Source organism: Meles meles, chromosome 3 (genome assembly GCF_922984935.1).
Source record: "Meles meles chromosome 3, mMelMel3.1 paternal haplotype, whole genome shotgun sequence".
Lineage (NCBI taxonomy): Eukaryota > Metazoa > Chordata > Mammalia > Carnivora > Mustelidae > Meles > Meles meles.
Window position 1 is genome coordinate 93,323,034 of NC_060068.1, and position 22,920 is coordinate 93,345,953.

The 22,920-nt window shown below is 40.5% G+C and overlaps 1 protein-coding gene and 1 pseudogene across 2 annotated transcripts in view; one reads left to right on the top strand and one right to left on the bottom strand.

Moving 5' to 3' along the window:
• Positions 1–22,920, top strand: part of PDE4D (phosphodiesterase 4D) — a 1,501,314-nt gene that overhangs the window by 43,047 nt on the left and 1,435,347 nt on the right. The gene's annotated exons all lie outside the window — the stretch shown is intronic.
• Positions 7,304–7,386, bottom strand: LOC123939445 (annotated as a pseudogene).

Below are 22,920 nucleotides of genomic sequence, written 5' to 3' on the forward strand. Positions count from 1 at the left end.
GAGGGGGAGGGGGTTATGGACATTGGGGAGGGTATGTGCTATCGTGAGTGCTGTGAAGTGTGTAAACCTGGCGATTCACAGACCTGTACCCCTGGGGATAAAAATACATTATATGTTTATAAAAAAAAAAAAAAATTGGTAGGTGAGGCGAACCATAAGAGACTATGGTCTCTGAAAAACAACCTGAGGGTTTTGAAGGGTCAGGGGTGGGAGGTTGGGGGAACAGGTGGTGGGTAATGGGGAGGGCACGTTTTGCATGGAGCACTGGGTGTTGTGCAAAAACAATGAATACTGTTACGCTGAAAAAATAAATAAATTAAAGGCAAAAAAAAAAAGTAATACAAATAGGAATGGAATGGATCCTCTCCCACCTTTATCCCATGAGCCCCACCCAGCATTTCATGACGGAACTTCTAGAAACGAAGGAATTTCATTTGTAGTATACTTTGTAAGCTGTTAACTGGAACCTTTGTCCTGACTTTCTTGTGCCTTTAAGGATTGGACAAGAGTACTCTTTAATAATGTGAGTAGTAACAAAAGAATGTTTTTAAACTTCTTTTATCCTCCCCAGCTAATTGAGATGTAAGTGACCTATGGTACTGTATAACTTTAAGCTGTACAACCCATTGATTTGATATACTTCTGGGTTGCAAAATGATGATGCCATAGCACAATAATTCTTTCTTATTATTCTCATAATAAGAATTATGAGTACTTATATATAAATAAAATTATGAGAATTATGAGTGCTTATATATATAAAATTAAGCAAGAAGTTGAGTACTATATATATATATATATATATATATATATATATATTCTTCTTCTTATTCTTCTTCTTCTTTCTTGTGATGAGAACCCTTAAGATTTATGCTCTTAGCAAATTTCAAGAATATAATAAGTGTCATTAACTGTAATCGCTATGGTATACTTTAGATCCTTGTAACTTATTCATTTTATGACTGGAAGTTTGTACTCTTGACCAGTATCTTTCCTTTTCCCCCACCCCCTGGCCCCTTCAACCATCATTCTATTTTATTTTTATGAATTCAGCGTTTGTGGATTCCTCATGTAAGTGGGATCATACAGTATTTGTCTTTTTCTGCCTGCCTTACTTTGCTTGGCATAAAGCCTTCAAGTTTCATCTATGTGTCACTAAAGGCAGCATTTCCTTTCTTTTTTATGGATGAGTAATGTTCCAGTGTATATTTATATATCCCCTTCTTCATCCATTCATCCCTCCAGGATGCATAGGATGTTTCCATATCTTGGCTATTATGAATAACGCTGTAATAAACATGGGAGAACAGATATTTCTTCAGCACCCTGCTTTTATTTCTTTTGGGGATATCCTTAGTGGTGGAATTGCAGGATCGTATGGTAGCTCAGTTTTAACTTTTTGGGGAATGTCCATACTGTTTTTCATGGTAGCTGCATCAATTTAGTAAAATGGATATTTTTGATGGGTACATTCCTCTCACTCAAGTGGTGTTCTCAGTGCCCTGCTCTCGTTACTGCCAGATCTTGCTCTGTGCCAGAGGGGAAAACACCCAGAGAATTGCTCACATTGTTGTGGCCTGAAATTTGGTCACATAGTCTCACCCAGCTAGGGTGTGCAGTCTTATTTCTGTCCATAGAAAATTTAAAGTTGGTGTGGTGATCAGGCAACTGATTTCTACCATACTTACCTTCTTTTCTCTTTCTTGTTTCCTTTTATTCCTTTCCTTCCCTCTGATTTTCTCTCTGTTTCCTAATATGTCCACATAGAACATAGGGCTTGTAACCACTGGCCAAAAGTTAAATTAAAAACATAAAATATTTACCATCTAAGAGAAAATAAGAATATGATTTTACTTTTAAATTCTTAATTTTTTATGTTTGCAGTTTTCCAAGACTATTAAAATTTAATTTTATGAAAATTATGTTATAAAGATTGTTGATTTAATCTTTATGTCCTATAATGAAAAGAGGGGTAATGGGATGTTTTTCTTACACACCTAACCCATCCTCTTCTGGGTTGGGTATTTGAATCCCTTGCTTTGTAGTTTTAAAAAACTATGGGAAGAAAATGAAAAACCAGCAACAAGGAGAAAATGCCTGACCACAATTTTCCCACTCCTTGAGTATTTTATAAGTTGTCCAGTAAGTGTTAACTTCTTATTGGGTAAAAGGGTCGTGAAGACAGTGCATAGTTTTTGGAGAACCATTTGTTGCATGGAGTTGAGCAAATGGTGGAACTAAGAGAAGCTTGGCTTATAGACTCTGTTTTCTAGGAGCTAAAAGATTTCTCTGCTTTGAACTTCCAGACATTAGCAAAAATATTCATGGCACAAATAAAAACAGAACACAGACGCCCGTTTTGTAACCAGAAATATTTTTTTAGGTCATTGCTATTGAAAAAACCTCTCCATAAACATTAAATTTTCTTTTAATGGAACATCATAAGCTGATTTTAGTCCTTTACTCTGGATATATTAGGGTCAAATATTTTTGTTGGGTGATAAGCCAGTAGTAAGCTCAGTTATTTTAACAACCAAATGACTTTCCTTCCATATAAAACAAATTTACAATTTAGCTATTTAAGAAATAAAGATGACATATAAAAATCTGTTTTAATCTTCACATCCTGACCTAAGAAATAGAAGGACTAAATTATTTCACATCCTCATATTTATCTGATTGAACTAAGAGTCCCTAAAAAGAATTTTTCCACAATCCCATTTACTTGTTTATTGTTCTGGCTCATTCCAAAAACAATTTTAAATGCAACATTGGAAAAAGAACAAAATCTCCTCCATCTAATGTCCAGACACAATTTTTATTTCGGTGGAACTGGACAAAAAGAATAGACACTTAAGAGTTTTTATCCCAAGGCATTAAAAAACACTGACATGTCTTAATCATTAGATTCTGAAGATCATATTATATTGAGTAGAGATTTTCCATGTATCTTAGAAGGTTCATTGTCTTTGAAATAAAACACCCCTGTATGGTTCTAAGGTAATGCCTGGCTTCATGCAGTAATTGAAAAAGAAATGGTATCTGTAGCCACTCTGCCTGGGTTCACATCTCCTCTCTGCCGCTTTATAGCTGTGTTACCTGCATTAATCTCCCTGTACCTCAGTTTCTTTATCTGAAAAATGGGGTAGTAATAGTACATTGAATAAATTGATATATATAAAATAGTTGTAATGATGCATGACTTGTAAGTGCTTTATAAATGTTTGTCTTCCTATTATTGTTATCTGGGGGGCGGAATTAGCTGTTTCATAAAATAAATATTCTAGATAACTGAAGTTTATTCAGTCATTTTTGAAACTTCTAATAGCCAATTTTGACAGGGTTTTCTTTTTCTTTTTTTTTTTTTTTTTTTTTGACAGGGTTTTCTTAATAGATTCTATGTGTCTCTGTGTTTCTTCTGTCTTAAAGAGATTAAGTGGAGGGGCGTCTGGGTGGCTCAGTGGGTTAAAGCCTCTGCCTTCAGCTCAGGTCATGATCCCAGGGTCCTGGGATCGAGCCCTATGTCGGGCTTTCTGCTCTGTGGGGAGCTTGCTTCCCCACCCCCTGCCTGCCTCTCTGCCTACTTGTGATTTCTGTCTGTCAAATAAACAAATAAAATCTTAAAAAAAAACAAACAACAAAAAACAGAAAAAGAGACAGAGAGAGATTAAGTGGAATTTTTTTCCTTTAGTGACCCAGAGTCATCATTAGGATTCAGAGTCATCATCATTATGACCAAAAGAGATGGAAATGTGCTATAAGTAAGTGATACTGAGTCAGGGGATGTTGAAATGATTAAGATGATATTAAGGGGTTTAGGGAAAGTGTTTTGCCCCTAAACTAGCTGGTCCAGGCTGCTCTGCTGTTTCAGTCCTCTCTCTCTGTTCTAAAGGCTTTTGGCCTTCCCTCTGCTAGCTTCTGTTGGCATCCCTGGCTTGAAATTCATGGTTCTCTTTTGCTGTGGATTATAAGCAAGAAAATAGTCCAGTTTTTAAAAATTGTGTATAACGTGAGACATGGGCATTCACTCAGGGTTTTAGTTCTCCTGAGAGTAAGTAAGAAGGTGAGTTCATTTTTTCCCTTTTAGGCGAGCGTTGTGTTTTAGAGCAGGGGTTTGGTAAAGTACTGCCTGTGGGCCAAATCGGTTTTTGTAAATAAAGCTTTATTGGAACACAGTCACACTCATTAGTTTATATATAGCCTTCTGCTGTTTTTGGCCCCACAGGGATAACGTTTGGTAGTTGCCACAGTGCTTCTCTGGCCCACAAAGCTCAACTATTTGTGATTTGACCTTTTACAGAAAAAAGCTTGCTAAACCCGGTCCTAGAACATTCAAGTTTTCAGCAGAGTTTGAAATAAATGAGGCGTTACTATGTTTAGTAGTCTCTATTAACCTGCATATTCAATTACTTGTAGTACTGCCTCTCCTAAATATAATTTGGATACGCAAGGATTAACTGTAGTAGCCTTTGTTGGATAAAGAACAACAACCCACAATAGCACATTTAGAACATGAACAGGAGGTGAAAATGTGATTGTTAAGCCCAGTTGTAGGATAATCCTCACTTTGTTCTTTGTTGCTCTGCTGTTGTCAATACATAACATAATGTAAAATCACATAGCATTCTGTTGTGTTCTATAGAATATTCTAGAAGTGTTTCTAGTTAGTGGCTGCTTTTCTTACGCAACTGTCCGATGAAAATATAAATGCTTCTGTTGTCTCTTCTCCCGCCTGTGCTTATCTGCTCTTTAATTTCATCTTACACACATCTCTGATCTTCATCTTTTCTGGAAGAAACAGGGTTTTGAATTTTCCTACCTTGTATTATTCAGATCATACTGCATAGGAAGAGACTCTGAACTTGGGTTTGAATTCCAATTTAGTCATTGTACAAAAGAGAAACCTCAGGAAGTCACATTGCCGCCCCCAGTCTGTTTCCCTGCCTGTGAAAGGGAGGCAAGAATCCACACTCTGCTTACCACATGCTCTAGGCTGAATGTTTGGATCCCCCCCAAATTCATATGTTGGAATCCTGATGGCCAGTACGATAGTATTAGGAGTTGGAGCCTTTGTGGTGATTAGGTCATATAACAAGGCCCTAATAAATGGAGTTAATGCCCTCACAGGAGAGGCCCCATAGAGCTCTCGAGGCCCTGCTCCCATTTGAGGGTACAAAGAAAAATCTGCAGCCTGGAAGAGGGCCCTTCCCTGACCATTCTGGCCGTGGACTTGCAGCCTCCAGAACCGTGAGCAATCAATTTCTGTTGTGGGTAAGCCTCCCCATTCTGTGGTATTTTGTCTGTGGGATTTTGGAACAAACTAAGACATGACACAGGAGGACCACATGAGACGAAGCATAGGGGAGGACTTAGTACTGTATCTCTAATAATATTCTTAATGTGGCCAGCTTATTCTCCTACAAAGATGTATATTTTTATGGAACAGACTATAAAATGTATTCGGCATGAACTAAAACTTCTCCTGGGCTGGGTATGAGGCTGTGAGTGAGAAGGAGGTTGGGTGAGAAAACCTTTTCAAACAGCGAGCGTTCTTTGGGTGTCTGCTTTGTTATTCACTTCTGTAATGTGACAGCCCATGCTTTAGTGCAGTCCTCCTGGGAAATAGGCAGGGAAGACAGACGAATAACCTTGCAAGGGGGAAAAAGTAGTGCTTCTGTCAGTAGAGAAATCTGAGTAGAAGCAAATTATCATTGGCGTATTTTAGTTACAGTTCTTTCAGTGAATTTGAAACTGTGGACTCTGAGGAAAAAAACTGAGGGTTTTGGAGGGGAGGAAGGTAGGGGGTTGGGTGAGCCTGGTGGTGGGTATTAAGGGGGGAACATATTGCATGGAGCACTGGGTGTGGTGCATAAATAATGAATTCTTGAACACTGAAAAGAAATTAAAAAGAATAAAATGGAAAAAAAAATTTTTTAAGATGAAAGAAGGAATAGTTTCCTTTAATGAAAATAGGCTCCAGCGCTGTGGAAATCACAAGTCCCCTGTGATGAGGTTAGGGAAGAATTACTGAAGGTTGAAGTGAACATATGTGGTTCCATTTTGTTTTTATTGGCGCCCACAAAGAAAACCAACAGTCTACTGGGTGTAATATACTTATGCTTGTGAAAGATTACCCCGCATTTATAATTTAAGGGGATGCTAGTAGTTCAGTTTTTTTTTTAAATTGACAGTTTTTCCCCCTTATTTTTTTTTTTTTTTTAAGATTTTATTTATTTATTTGACAGAGATCACAAGTAGGCAGAGAGGCAGACAGAGACAGAGAGAGGGGGAAGCAGGCTCCCTGCTGAGCAGAGAGCCTGATGTGGGGCTTGATCCCAGGACCCTGGGATCATGACCTGAGCCGAAGGCAGAGGCTTTAACCCACTGAGCCACCCAGGTGCCCCAGTAGTTCAGTTTTTGAATTACAATTATATTGAACATATTCCCCCATAATTCTATTGTTTTCAAATGACTTTAAAAACTTTAACCAGAAAATTAACACTTCTTTCTCTTAGGTAACTTGTTATTTTAATTCTTTTGACTTGTGAAGAAAATATTTTAAAATTGTGACTTTAAGGCGAACCATAAGAGACTATGGACTCTGAAAAACAACCTGAGGGTTTTGAAGGGGTGGGGGTGGGAGGTTGGGGGAACCAGGTGGTGGGTAATAGGGAGGGCACGTATTGCATGGAGCACTGGGTGTTGTGCAAAAACAATGAATACTGTTATGCTGAAAAAATAAATAAATAAATTTAAAATTGTGACTTTGAATTTAAATTTAGGGAGATCCCTCCCATCCTCGAGTTTTAATTTCTTGGTTATTTGGAGGGTAATTATCCAAGTTCCATCAGTTAGCGATGGTGGTGTAAGGAAGTACTCCAAAATGTTAGTGTCTTAAAATGGCAGCCATTTATTGTTTTCATGGGTCTACAGTTTAGCCAGGGAAATTCTGCTTATCTAACCCAGAGTCTGATTATTTAGTTGGCCTTACTCATGCATTAGTGGTTAGCAGGCCATCTAAGGTGTCCTTGATTGGGAAAACTCAGACCAGTCTGCATGTGTCTCATCAATGCTCTCATCCCTCTAGCAGACTAGGCTAGGCATGTTCCCAGTGTAGTGACCGGGGTGCACAAGTCATCCAGCCCAGTCGTGCAAGAGGATAGGATGGCAACACACATGTGCTTTTTGATGCTCTGTTTGTGTTATGTTTGGTAACATCCCACTGGCCAAAGGAAGTCATGGTAGGACTCAGGGTTGGAGTGAAGGAAAGTTATGGGTCAAATGGTATAGATACAGGGAAGCTGTGAATTTGGGTTCCAGTTTAATTAGCAATAATCGCGCCTCGGATAAACCTCATTGGCTACGATACTGCCACTGCGCAAAGCTGGGTTCCAGTTTATTACATATTATTTCATTCTTTTTCTTCATTTTAGCAGGCTCTGTTTTGGCAGTTTTACTGTTCATTAGCACTTCCATAGACTAGGCTGAACCCCCCCCCCCAATTCTACCTAGTTAACTCACCACTTGCTTTTAAAGCTCAATAAAGGAATAGTTTGTCATTAAAGACTAAATTAACATTTTACTTTATTTATTTACTTCTACAGTCCCCCTCCTTTTTCTTAAACTAAATCAAACACCACAGATTTTTCCATAATGAAGTTAGTTCTTTCCCAGTTCTATCCATATCCATCCCTGACCTGTATTCCCTTAACTGATTTCTGCATTTGGGGACTAATACTTGAATAGTAGCATTTGGAGGACTTTGGTGGGTGGGTTCCTGTGTTTTTGGTCTTTTTTTCACTTTCTTTTTCCTAAAGTCCAGGCTTGTATTTCTTACTTTGCACCCTTTGAGTCCTAGAGAAACTGCAGGTGAACATGTTAGAGAGAATACTCCGCATCCACATATTTTCATCCACTCATGCCTTCAATCAACAAATATTTGTTGAGTGGCTTCCATGCTATTTCAGGCATCACTCATATAGTAGCTGTACAGCGTTTGCAAAATACAGGCCCTCCTGAGGCTTGTAATTTACTGGGGCTTGACAGTAAACAAATGCATGAATACCTCATTTGACGTTTGGTAGTGATAAGTGTTATGGAGAAAATAAAGCAAGGTGATACAAAGACAGTGATGGGGGAGTGAGTCGGTGTTCAGGAAAGGCCTCTGAAGTAAGGGAGTGAGCTGTGAGAATCTGGAAGAACTGCTGCGAGTGGAGGAGGGGCTGACACAGAGTGTTGGGATCTTACTCAGTGTGGCCGTGACCATGCCTGCAGTGAGGAGAGTGGGAGGAAACGTGGTGTGGAGACAAGCAGAGGCCAAATCATGTAGGGTTTTTCCAGAGCACAGTAAGGTCTTTGCATTTCTTTCAAGTGACACGGGAATCCCTTGGCAAGACATGATCTGGTTTCAAGGGCAGAAGCTTGGGGCCTGTGATGGTTGTGCTGGGCAGAAATGCTGAGGGGAAAAGCGGAGAATGATACTGGGAGGATGGCAGACTTTGGAGCTCTGCAAAATGAGTTTCATTTAAATAAACCAAATTTAGATATTGACATCAGCTCTGCAAAGTTGAGCATATGGACAAGTGTTGCCCAAAGTAGACCCAGAATACTTCCAGTGATATCTGAGTTAATTTTAGGTGCTCTATCACATGAATGGACCTTTTAAATTTTAGTAATTACTTATGAACTTAACATGTATAGTAAAGATATAAAACTTGCCTATAAAACCCGTGAATCTACATACCATCATTGCTTCAAGTGAGGATAAAAGTACTGAACCTGTTACACAGTTAAATGCAGAAAGAGAAAAAAATCTTGAGGGTTGATTCTGAATGACTAGATTTAGGATATGGTAACAGGATTATTCAGGTTTGGTTCCGAGGGATAAATGAATGGTGACTCTGGTTTTAAGGTAGTGTGTAATCAGAATTACATATTGCCACTTCTTGATGAATGTGAAGCTCTCTACTGGGCCCCTTACAGGTGAAATTTCACCCATTCTCACTGCAATCCTATGGGAAATGGATGATGAGGTTTTTGATATTTCCATTTAACAGATGAGGGAAGTGAAGTTCATAGGGGATAAATAATTTTCTGTAGGAAGTCTGAGTTTTCAGATACCACAAGATTACAAAAGTAATGTCTAGTTCTGGTAAATTCTCTGCACATAGGGGCTTAGTTTTGGGGGCACACTAATGTACCCTCAGCACCTGGAGTAGTTCAATCGAATGTGTGAAAGACAAAAAGAATGGGACTTTTATTTAGGTCTGACTCAAGAGTGGTGAATGTTCATGTTCCTCACGATAGGATGAGTTTTAGGAAGTAAACCCTTGGAGTTTTATTGGAAAGGTCACATTTGGGGACCCCAATCTGACCTAAATGCAGATTTTCCCAAGCTCCTAACTTTGGTCTTGTATTTTCCTCCTATTCTGCTTTAGGAATGCCATCTACTTTTCTGGCAGTAACTATGTGCCAACTCCTAGGTCTCAGACTTTGCTCCTAAACCCCATATGTAGAGTATACAGATCACCTAACAAACCTGGATAAAGCGCCATAACCTTTGGCAAGACCCTTTACCTCCCTTGAACCTCAGTCTCTCTCAGTAGGAGGAAGAGACAGGTGGTACTGAGCCCTTATCTGTCTAGACCTTTGTGTGGCAGAAGAAAGAGAGGGACAAGATGAGAGGGAGGGTGACAATGCATGAAAGATAGCTTGAAAGGCAAAGGGAGCTCGCTGTCCATTTATCCATGTACATCCTTGTTTGGCCGTTTACCTAGAACTCCTTTAACTCCCTAGGAAGTTCAATAATACTGTTTCAAGGTGCCATAAAACAAACTGACTGTAACAAGAGGCCTTCAAAAGGGGCAGGAGCTTTGGATGGGAAGGTTGCGCTAGGGGAAGTGAACCTAGCCTGGGGAGTGTTACTGGGCATGGGAAGGCTTTTCCTCAGAGGTGGGAGCTGTGGAGAGTGCGGACATGCCCCACAAAACCTTGCGTGTTCAGTTCTCACTGCCAGAGCTGCTGTCTTCCACTTGTCTCTTCCTAACTGTTGCCCAGATCCCTTATCAACCGCAGCTGCACATATTTTTTAAATTCTGAAACACACAATTTCTGCAGAACTATGTATGATGGGGCACAGCCTCCTGTGATGAAAGATGAAAATCACATTATTATCAGCCTCTGCAAATTCCTCATCTCCTGGGTTAAAGACAAGATAAGATTTCTTATGCAGGGCTGAGGGGAGGTAGGCACACAGTGATAAACACCTGCTTTGGAGGGGCAGGCTAAGGCGAACCAATTCCAGCCATGTGGATCTCGGCTAGCCATTTTGAAAGAAAGAGGATTCACATTCGGCGTCATGGGAAGGATAGGACTTTGATGTTTGTCTTGAGGAAGAAGTGGGCTGTAGTCTAGGCAAAGCAGGTGGCCACTTCATAGACCTGCAAGCAGGGGAATGCCAGGGCTGGGCTAGGGTGGGGTCAGGGGGCTTGGAGAACCTAAGTATGGCGAAGAGGCAGCTTGTGCGTGTCCTTGGGAAAGGTACTGGGAGACTGGAATAGAAGCAGAGGTTACTTTGCAAGTCATCTGAGTCCTGTGAACTTTACCGTGTGCATGGCGAACCTTTCCCACTTTGCTGAGGGACACTGGGGAATGGAATGGCAGGAGAGCGTGGTGGTCAGATCTGTGTGTCCTAGGGGCAGCAAGGAAACTGCTTCCTTTTTTTTTTTTAACCTTTTCTTTAGAAATAATTTTAAATGTAGAGAGAAGTTACAAAATAGTCAAAGAGCTTCAGATTATCCTTCGACTGGTTTTATCAGTTGTTGGCATTTTGCCGCATTTGCTTTATCATTCTCCACTGTATACATTATTACTAAGAGTTTTTCTCTAAGCCATTTAAGAGTAAGTTGCACATGTCATACCTCTTTACCTGTAAAACATTTTAGTGGGTATTCCCTAAAAACAGTGACTTTCATATATATATATATATATATATATATAAACTTCAGTATCATTGAAATCAGGAAATTTATACTTATATTATACAACTGTTGTCTGGTCTGCAGCCTTTATTCATATTTCAGTAGTCCCAATATTATAGAGGAAGGGTTTTTTTTTTTTTCTTTCTTTTTTAAAAAAGTAACGTAGGTGGCCGTGAACTAGGCTGGGACTGAAGATCTGGAAGTGGGAACAGGACTTCAGTTTCCAAGGTGGGTGCAGCAGAACTTGGCAAGAGTGGGCTCCGGGGGTGAGAGAGGAAATAAAGCTGACGATGAGGTTGCAATTTTTAGATTGGTGGCGTTCATCAACAAGGAGTTCGGAAAGGGTTTTGAAGTGGAAGGTGCTCTTATGTTCTGGGTTTTTTATTTAATTACGATAATTGGATTTCTATAGTCCATCAAGAGGCAGAAAGGCAGGATGGTGAGAGGCAGATTTGTGTAGCAGTCTAGAGTATGAACTGTGGAGCTGGACTGCCTGGGTTGGAGTCAGGCTTTGACACTTACTAGCTGTGTGACTGGGGAAGTTACCTAAGTTGGATGTGCCTCCGTTTTCTCATCTGTGAAATGGAAATAATAGAACTTGACTCACAGAGTCCTTGTGAAGATGAAATGAGTTCTTATTTGTAAAGTGCTGTGTTACAAGCTTGCCTGACACATGGCAAGTGCTCTTTACATTTGTTGAGTTAATATAAATGAGTTGGATTTTTTATATCTGTGTTACTGAATCTTCACTAGCAAATCCATGAAGTAAGCACTATAATTATTATATAAATTATATAAATATTATAATTGGGATTCATGCTGTTCCAGTCACCCAAGGCCCTATAACTGTTGGTATAGAAAACTCATCCTCTTCGACATATCAGACTATCTTCAGGCTTTCTGTATGAGAATACCCAATAGGCAGTTGGACCGGACTAGTGACTCAGTATTAGGACATGGGCTGGGCTGGGTGTTCTAGGCTGGAAGTCCCCTCACAGATGGGATTTGCTGGGGACGTGGGATGCATGCTAAGAGAGAGTGTGCAGAAGAAGGGACTGAAGGAGGGAACCGCTGAGTCAGATTGAGTAGGTGCAGCCACAGGTAGGGCAGGAGGATGTGGTGTGATGGAAAGGAAGAAATAGAAGAAGTTTCGTGGGACTCACCCTTGCAGAATAAATTGAGAGCAGAGCCCTGGGTGGTAGTGAGTGGGTCCCTTGCGGCATTTACTGAGAATGGTTGTGCTACATCAGTGAGGGCAGAAGCCTGTTTTCAGGAGCTCAAGAAGAAAACAGGAAGAGGAAATGGATTCTAGGAAAGCTAATGATTCTTTCAAGTAGTTTGGTAATAAAAGAAAGGAGAACTGTGGGAGGAGCAGCATCAATAAATGATCTCTTTCCAAAAGAGATGATTGTCTTTGTCCTGTAGGAGGGGAAGATGGAGGCCCAAGATGCAGGACATTGTGGGGAGGGTGGAGGGGGCAGGCTGCCAGGGACAGGGTCAGGAGTATGGCTGCAGGGCCACTGCTGAAAGCTGGGGGGGCAGAAAGAGACTATGTGCGATGAAATAAGGAGTTTCACTTAAAATTTTTTGCAGTGGGCACTGAAGTTGCTTATTGGAAGTCAGAAGTATATTTGAGAATATACTTTGGAATTTTCCTAAATGAAAAGAAAGATGAAGGTGTTGGGGCATCTGGGTGGCCTAGTCGGTTAAGCATCTGCCTTTGGTTCAGGTCATGATCCCAGGGTCCTGGTATTGAGCCCCATGTCAGTGGAAGTCTGCTTCTCCCTCTCCCACTGTGTTCTCTCTCTCTCTCAAATAAATAAATAAAATCTTAAAAAAAAAGAAGCTTTTGTAAAATACTAAACCCAACATTTATTTTTAAGCATTGTCTTGAAGTCAGAGGGAGATGAATAGAACCAGTTGAAGTTGCTCTAGGGAACATTTGGTATCTGCCTCTTGCCTTATGGCCTCCATTAAACGTGGAGGCAAGAACTATACAATTGAAATGTCAGTTGTGAGGGGCGCCTGGGTGGCTCAGCGGGTTAAAGCCTCTGCCTTCAGCTCAGGTCATGATCCCAGGGTCCTGGGATCGAGCCCCGCATCAGGCTCTCTGCTTAGCGCAGAACCTGTTTCCTTCTCTCTCTCTGCCTGCCTCTCTGCCTACTTGTAATCTCTATCTGTCAAATAAATAAATCTTTAAAAAAAAAAAAAAAGAAATGTCAGTTGTGACACTGAGTCATTTTTAAATGAATGTATTTTTCAATTAATGATAAGAGACATCCTTATTTATCTTTGAGGGTCTCTATCTTGAAGAACATGACAAGCAGATAATTTGTGGAATCAGTGGCTATTTCAGGAGAGAAAGGAAGCTGTCATTTGTGCTCATTGTGTCCCTATGGTTCAAAATAAGGTTGTAGGTAAATACTTCCACTCTGCTAGTTGTGGGAGGGCTGGGCGGGGGTGGGGGAGAGTGTTGCTAAGTATGACTTTGCTGGTGATGGATAACACAGCCAAAGAAGTGATGAGATCAGAAGTCTCATGTTTGCCATTTGCTCCTCAAGTTTGGAGATAATTCATTGTAATGTCTGATGTTGATAAATTCCATTGGTAAAAAACTTCCCCTTTTCACCTCCTTTTTAAAGCTTGGAAAGCATACAAGTAACAAATGTTTATAGTAGAAAAAACTAAAATGACAGAAACAGAAATCTTGGACCATCCCAAATGGACCAATGGTAATGTCTCTGTGCATGTTTTTTAAAATTAAGTTATTTCATGACAAATTTATGTTTACACAAATGGAATTATATATAGCTTTTGTCTTACGATTTATGGAAGTCAGGATTTATGGAGGGTGAGCATTCAGTCTCACTTTTAAATGACCTTAGGAAAATTATCTGAAGCTTAGCTAAAAGAACAATAAAGCAAGAGAAATGGGGCATAAGTTAATCAAATACATTGAGGAGTGTTTCTTTCGCTTAGTATGCATTTGGGAAGTGGGTTCATTTTCCCCATTTGGGTCTGGTCTTTTTATTTTTTAGCTTCACCCTGAAAAGCGTTTTAGCATGATGGGTGGTACCTGAGATGCTATGCTTTGCATTGACCTTCTCCCTTGCTTTGTGTTGAGGTTTTTGGCTGCCAGGGTCAGAGGGTTGTCTTGTACAGTCCATCTCTGAGCTCTGCGCAACATCTGGCAGCCAGGCTCCCAGGAGAATTGGCTTTCCCTGCAGGTATTATGGTCCCCTGCTGGGTAACACCAAAGTGTGCCGGGGCGGGGGTAGGGGAAACTCTTTGCACCTCCTCTGCTCTCTGCACAGCTGCCCTGTCTTTGGGCTGGCCTGTGATGGTAACAGGAGGACTGATGATTGAGTTCCTGTGCTCAGCCCTTCCACGGATGAGAAGGACTTTCTACCTGACTCATTTTACTCATAAACTTGGCCTTCTTTCTGATTACACTGGGCTCTCTGGAAAACACAAAATTCAAGTTGAATGATAACTATAATTTCTTCCCATCAGTATTCGGAATGAATCAAAGATGAAGCTAGCAGCTTTCTTATCGTTTGAAAACATTTGATTCATTTCACAAATAGAAAAATTACATGGTTTCCTGTAGATATTGATGTGCTCTTCTGGAAGGGTTGGGTCTCTGTTCAATGAAAATCATTAATTAAATAAAAGCCCCACAGATTACAAGGTGGGTGTGGGTGGGATGAGGAAGGAAGAGGGAGAGAAGGGAAAGAGATGGGTCAGAATTGAATACACAAGAGCCGTTTTCTCATTGGATTAGGGATTAAAGACTCTTAGTAAAAAAGTGGCTCATTGTAAAGTTTTCATGACTTTGCTGCATGTGTGTACTTCCATTTATGAGAAAAGCTCAAATAGGGAACACACACAGAAGCCATCTAGAATGTGTTGGAATTGTCAGCCCATTGGAGCTTGGCCATGGCAGGAAAGGACGGCTCTCAGTTGTGGTGCCTCATGCCAGGGGTTTGGGCCTGGCCCCTTCCATTCCTTCTGGGAAGACCCCAGCCTGACGACTTGCCTGTGTTACTCTAGCTGAGCTCCTCCTGGGCTTGTAATATTGAGTGTTCATAGTTCTCTGGATTGTTTTCTAAGGATAGAAATGTCCTGGCCTCACCCCAGACCTGCTGATTCAGTCTCTGTGGGGTGCTGCTTAGGAATCTGTACGTTAGAGAACTGCTAGTGTCAGTAATGGTAGGAGGTAGGACTGACGGGAAGTCCTGTGGGAAGAGAGAGAGAGAGAGAGAGAGAGAGAGAGAGTGTGTGTGTTGTATAACAGCTGTGAGATGAAATCAGACCCCTGGAATTTGCCAAGAATCAGCAGGGGAGACACATCAACCAGGTGCCAAGGATGTGGCCTTAGGCCTTACCAGAAACTCCCTCCTCTAGGGTGTGAGCTTCTGGAAAACACTTACTGGTCCTGATGAAATCCTGCATTCCCAGGCCCAGTGCAGGCTTGCATCCAGAAAGGGCCATCACAATGTTTGTTTGTTTTTTAAACTTCTGTTTACTATTTGGCTTTGATTTTCTACCTCATGTAGGAGCCCTGGTATCCAATGTGATTTGTATGTTTGTAGAGTTCTAATGATTCTCTAGTTTCTTGGGTTTCATTTGATTTTTTTATGCCTTTTATTAGGATGCCAACCTACAGATTGAGCAGATTGGATAGATTTGCCAATGAACAACAGAAGCTGGAAGTACATATGATGCTTTCTGTTATATACCCAAAGTCTGTTGTATATGACAAGAATGAAGTTTTATTTACTTCTTGGGTGCACCAAGCATAAACACTGTCTAATGAGTAAAGAAGAACCTGATGGGAAAGAAAAATGCTGGATGCCGATGAATGGCAATTACTTATGGAAATCTGGGCACAGAGTTGATGAGGGGTTGTTACAAGGGAAACCACTGCCTGCAGTCAGGTGCAGTTAGGATGACTTTTTAATCCCAGTTTGCAAGATGGTATTGGCTTTGCCTCTTTAGCTGGTATCCCATTTCATACTCATCGGTGGCCTGGTCACCATGAGTATAAGAGAGAAAGGGAAGATGTTTTCTGGCATCACTGAACAGCACTGGTTTGAGTCTGTCGTTTATCTTATTCTAGGCCACCTGGAACATACATGGGCTCAGAACAGGAAGCTCTCCTGTCCCACAGCCTTATCCCTGCTCTTTCTGCCCTTTCTCTATTGTGCAACGGAATGAGTCTTGTAGGAACCTGTTTGTAGAGACAAACAGTCTGCTCATTGAAGCTTTTTGTACACCCACAGTCCAGCAACTGCCCATGGTCACTTCTCAGGCCTGGGGTTATGCACACTGGCCATGAAGCAGTCTGCCTTAGGAGGATAAAGACCCACACCATGTCTGGAAGCTGGCTTTAGACCATTTGAAGCAGGAAATTCCAGGGTTCTGGGTATCTGGAGGATGGTCTAGAATGTGGATATGTTGCCAAGACTTACAGGCTCCTAGCCTCATAGGGATGCCTGGATGGAAGAGGGCAGGAGAGAAGCAGTCTAACTCACTGGCACCAGGTTAGGGTTACATGCCTTTGCTTTTCAGAGACTCTGCTTCTGATACATCCTTGAACATCCCTGGAAAGTTGGTTGACTGTGTAATTCTGAAGTGTTAGGTATAAGAATATTTCAGACATGAATTCCATTTGGTCAGCTGAGGTCCAGCAATCTCCTTCATCTGACCTGATAGAAATCCCTTGTCCTACCCTTAAATGCCATATGTTTATGATAACTCCATTTTTCAGGGGGGAAACAAAAACTGAAACTATGAAGTTTAATGTTTCCAAATTCAACCAAAGGGAAGTCACCTCTCTGAAGTGTGTTTCATCCATGAAAATGGGGTGAATGTTTACCCAGTGTGTGGGTGTGAAGATAGAAAAACCATTGGCTCAGCCAGTCCCACTGTAGTTTTGTTTATCTGAGGCTTGGCCACATGGAAAGACTTTCCTCTCTTGCGATCACAGAATCAAATCTTTTCCAGTTCTCAGATACTTCTTCTGTATCTATTGGTGGAACTTTCTGTGATTATTGAAGTCAGTGAACACTTTTCTTCTTCCTTCTCTCTTTAGGATGGAAGTAGCTCACAAGGTTATTTTCCAGGGCTGGAAGCACTTACTTTTTTTGTGGATTATTGGAAGCCCTGTAGACAGGGTGATGGTGTATGGCACAGAGACTGTACTCCCACAACAAACAGATGGAGAGGATGAGTGTTGGAAGAGAGGAGTTGAAAATCATGTTATTTTCTACACTTTTCTCCCCCCATCTTTTTTTTGAGGGCACTCACTTTCCTTTTATACTAATATAGATGAGGGAAAGTAGAGGCCCCTAAGGATATACAGAACTAATTTTATATAATCAATAATTTTTGCCAGTAGTTGCACTGAAAAATGTGTTTTCAAACTCCTGCCCTATGTTGGTATTTATGTTAATTAGCTTGCCTGGGGGTCCAAAGAGCTATGGCTTTTCTATTTTAATAATATTTCCAGTTTAATAATCAGCATGTGATTTCCCTGGAATTAATAGCATAAAGTGATGCTTCAAATAACGATGTTATTGCCCATTTGTAACCAAAAAAACTTGTACCAAGTCACACTGCTTTGGGTAATTAATTGTTCAGTAGAAAGGTTCTCTATGTATCCAAGCTATTTGGTTATGACTAGGGACTCCACTGAGCAGGAATTATTATTCTTCAGATATTTGCTTGTTACATTTTTGGTATCCAGTGGTGGTAGAATGAGCAGGGGCACACCTAGATTGCAGAATAAACATCAACAGGGTCCTGCTGTGTAGGATACATGCTTACTCATTATCATTGTGAGTTGTTCATTACCAGCTTTCTTCTTTGATTACTGAAAACTTGCATTATTAATAATTTAATTTAGCTTTACCAACTCCAGTCTCCCATGGCAGCCTGAACACCAGGCTTGATAAAGTCCAGATATATTTTAATTCTCCTTTGTCAAACCCAAGAGAGAATTTCTTGGAGACTGTGCTGATTAATGTGTCTTAACCAAACACCAACTGCGGGAATTGTGATGTGTAATGAAGCCCAGGGAGGGATGGGATTCGTTCCAAAATGTTGCAGATAGATATAATTTTGACAAGCAAACGTGACATACATTCTTAACTATTTTTCGGAAGGGAAAATACTAGAGGAGAGGTAATTTGAACATAGAAACTGTCTAGTAGGGGCGCCTGGGTGGCTCAGTCGGTTGGGTGACTGCCTTCAGCTCAGGTCATGGTCCTAGGGTCCTGGGATCGGGCCCCACATTGGGCTCCCTGCTCAGTGGGGAGCCTGCTTCTCCCTCTCCCTCTGCTACTCTGCCTGCTTGTGTCTCTTGCTCTGTCAAATAAATAAATAAATAAATAAACAAACAAACAAACAAACAAACAATCTTAAAAAAAAAGAGAGAGAAAAGGAACTGTCTAGTAGTGATGGGATGGCTGATAGCTCTAGTGGCTCTCCCAGATGCTTAGTGCAGAGTGTGACAGATACTGGATGCTCAGCAAAGTGTTGGTTAACGGAATAAATCAATGGATCTTATCTTGTTCTGAGAAACTCCAAAGCAGAGAACACTTGGCATGATACTCATTTGAACCAATTATGTTGAGCACTGCTGTGTTGTATGCTCTTCGACAAAGGCTATTTGATTTGTTCTCTGCTGTAACAATTCCCAATTTATAGATGACATTGAGGCTCAGGGAAGCATTTGACCACTTCCTCATGGAAATTAAGCAGTAGAAGTGAAGTTGGAATGTGTGTCCTCTGACTCTAAGTCCAGGATTTTAGGATTTCAGGATGACCTGCTTTTTTGAAATCATCGGCCAGAGCAATGTAAACAAGCAACCAGAAAAACTAAGGTCTGGAATCACCGTCCACCTTTACATAGAAAAGAGTAAAGATAACTATTGAGTATCTTGGTATGTTAATAAAAATAAGAGTTAAAAGATTGTATAGAGACCACATCCAAACAGCCTTCAAAAGGCCCAAGTCCTGGGGACTGGAACAACGAGAGAGCAGTCTAAGTTCTTCCAAGCTGTATCTTTTGTTCTTCAAGTCAGGTCTTGTGTCTCTAAGTCAAAATTTCAAAAGCTTATGGCAGATGAGACTTTTGGAAGAGTCTTAAGAACCAGGAGGGAAAAGACCTTCTCACTCATGCAGTTGCGCCCTCATGTTACTTTGTAAGGTTGTTACAGCTTTTAAATTTCATGTAGATTTTTTCTTTTCAACTGTTCTGCAAGCCTTTTAAGGACACATTTCTTTTCTCTCTTAGCTCTTTCTAAGTGTGTTCTGTCCATATACAGAGGCCCTTCAGCAGGACAGGCAGTGCATGGTATATTCTAGGTGCCCCAAGGAGCTTTGTGTGCCCCCCATGGGTCTGATCCCATTTTTGCAATATACATACTGTTGGAGTTATTCCTACATATTAAAGAATAGTGAGTTCTCAAGGCCTCTCTACAGCATAAATTAATTTAGGTGTTCAGTTGATAACACTAGTCTGTTGGTGCATGGTATGTAGTTTCTTCCATGACTTGATGGGACATCATCAGTTCAGACCCTGACCAGATGAGCTTGTTTGGTTGTACAGAGGGGAGATGGAGGTATAGAACAATTACTTGTGGAAGTGGATCTTCTTGTGTTCCTGTGGATAACAAACACAGATATATCTGGGTGAAGTGTTATAAGAAGAGAGAGAGAAAGAGAAGATTCATTATTAAATTTGGCTTCTTGACTTCAGTTAGCCTGGGCCCATGATGATTTATTGATGGGGTGTAAGGAGGGAGAATTTGAGACAAAAACTTTGTTCTCACTTGTTCACTGCTGAAGAGCTCACAGTGCTCTCTTTGGGAACCTAGTGTTAGCTTATTCTTTTTTAAATTTTATTAATGATTTTTATTAACATATAATGTATTATTTGCCCCAGGAGTACAGGCCTGTGAATCATCAGTCTTACACATTTCACAGTACTCATCATAGCACATACCCTCCCCAGTGTCCATAACCCAACCACCCTCTCCCTACCCACTTCCCCCCAGCAACCCTCAGTATGTTTTGTGAGATTATGAGTCTCTTATGGTTTGTCTCGCTCCCAATCCCATCTTGTATCATTTATTCCTTTCCTACCCCCCAGCCCCCCCACATTGCCTCCCAACTTCCTTATATCAGGAAGATCATATAATAATTGTCTTTCTCTGATTGACTTATTTTGCTAAGCATAATACCCTCCAGTTCTATCCATGTCATTGCAAATGGCAAGTTTTCATTTCTTTTGATGACTGCATAGTATTCCATTGTATATATATACCACCTCTTCTTTATCCATTCAAGTTGGTGGACATCTAGGTTCTTTCCATAGTTTGGCTATTGTGGACATTGCTGCTATAAACATTTGGGTGCATGTGCCCTGTCAGATCACTACGTTTGTATCTTTAGGATAAATACCTTGTAGTGCGACTGCTGGGTTGTAGGGTAGCTCTATTTTCAACTTTCTGAGGAACCTCCATGCTGTTTTCCAGAGTGGCTGCACCAGCTAGAATTCCCACCAACAGTGTAGGAGGGTTCCTCTTTCTCTGCATCCTCGCCAGCATCTGTCATTTCCTGACTTGTTAATTTTAGCCATTCTGACTGGTGTGAGGTGACACCTCATTGTGGTTTTGATCTGTATTTCCCTGATGTCGAGTGATTGTGGAGCACTTTTTCATGTGTCTTTTGGCCATCTGGATGTGTTCTTTGCAGGAATGTCTATTCACGTCCTCTGCCCATTTCTTGATTGGATTATTTGTTCTTTGGGTGTTGAGTCTGATAAGGTCTTTATAGATTTTGGATACTAACCCTTTGTCTGGTATATCATTTGCAAATATCTTCTCCCATTCTGTCAGTTGTTTTTTGGTTTTGTTGACTATTTCCTTTGCTGTGCAAAAGTTTTTGATCTTGGTGAAGACCCAATAGTTCATTTTTGCCCTTGCTTCCCTTACCTTTGGCAATGTTTCTAGGAAGAGGTTGCTGAGGTTGAAGAGGTTGTTGCCTGTGTTCTCCTCAAGGATTTTGATGGCTTCCTGTCTCACATTGAAGTCTTTCATCCATTTTGAGTCTATTTTCGTGTGTGGTGTGAGGAAATAGTCCAGTTTCATTCTTCTGCATGTGGCTGTCCAATTTTCCCAGCACCATTTATTGAAGAGGCTGTCTTTTTTCCATTGGACATTCTTTCCTGCTTTTTTGAAGATTAGTTGGCCATAGAGTGGAGGGTCTATTTCTGGGCTCTCGATTCTCTCCCTTGATCTATGTGTCTGTTTTTGTGCCAGTACCATGCTGTCTTGATGATGACAGCTTTGTAATAGAGCTTGAAGTCCAGAATTGTGATGCCACCAACTTTGGCTTTCTTTCTCAACATTCTTCTGGGTATTCGGGGTCTTTTCTGGTTCCATATAAACTTTAGGATTTGATTTCATTTCTTTGAAAAAAAAATTGATGGTATTTTGCATTAAATGTGTAGATTCCTTTAGGTAGTATAGACATTTTCACAATATTTGTTCTTCCAATCCATGAGCATCCATTTCTTTGTGTCTTCCTCAATTTCTTTCATGAATACTTTATAGTTTACTGAGGACAGATTCTTTGCCTCTTTGGTTAGGTTTATTCCTAGGTGTTTTATGGTTTTGGGTGCAATTATAAATGGGTTTGACTCCTTAATTTCTCTTTCTTCTGTCTTGCTGTTGGTGCTTAGAAATGCAACTGATTTCTGTGCATTGATTTTACATCCTGCCACTTCACTGAATTCCTGTATGAGTTCTAGCAGTTTTGGAGTGGAGTCTTTTGGGTTTTCCTTATAAAGTATCATATCATCTGTGAAAAGTGATAGTTTGACTTCTTCTTTGCCGATTTGAATGCCCTTAATTTCTTTTTGTTGTCTGATTTTTGAGACTAGGACTTCTAGTACTATGTTGAATAGCAGTGGTGATAGTGGACAGCCCTGCCATGTTCCTGACCTTAGGAGAAAAGCTCTCAGTTTTTCCCCATTGAGAATGATATTTGCTGTGGGTCTTTCATAGATGGCTTTGATGGTATTGAGGTGTATGTACCCTCTATCCCTACATTGTGTGGAGTTTTGATCAAGAAAGGATGCTATACTTTGGCAAATGGTTTTTCAGCATCTATTGAGAGTACCATATAGTTTTGTTCTTTCTTTTATTAATGTATTGAATCACAGTGATTGGTTTACAGATGTTGAACCAATCTTGCAGCCCAGGAATAGATCCCACTTGGTCGTGGTGAATAATCCTTTTAATGTACTGTTGGATCTTATTGGCTAGTATTTTGGTGAGAAATTTTGCATCTGTGTTCATCAGGGATATTGGTCTGTAATTCTCCTTTTTGATGGGGTCTTTGTCTCGTTTTGGGATCAAGGTAATGCTGGCCTCATAAAATGAGTTTGGAAATTTTCCTTCCAGTTCTACTTTTTGGAACAGTTTCAGGAGAATAGGAATTAACTCTTCTTTAAATATTTGGTAGAATTCCCCTGGGAAGCTGTCTGGCCCTGGGCTCTTATTTGTTTGGAGATTTTTGATGACTGGTTCAATCTCCTTACTGGTAGTGTTAGCTTATTCTTAAGCAGAACCTATCTTGTGTCTAGGATTTTCTTGCTGAGGGAAATGCATCCCCCTGTGCTGACTGTGGACTCTGTATTATTAAAATCAAAATAATATGACCACCCGGGCTGAAGTAGTTTTAGCACTTAGGTTGTTATTTTCACTATATAACACAACAAATACTATCCAGTCTGCTGTTTGAATATCTAAAACAGCTAATTAGATTTTCTGGTTAACCCAGAGGAAGGCAAAAATATCCTATCAACAGTAATAAAACCACTGGGTCTAGGGTAAGGGTCCCCATTTTAAAGGGCAAAGGAGACATT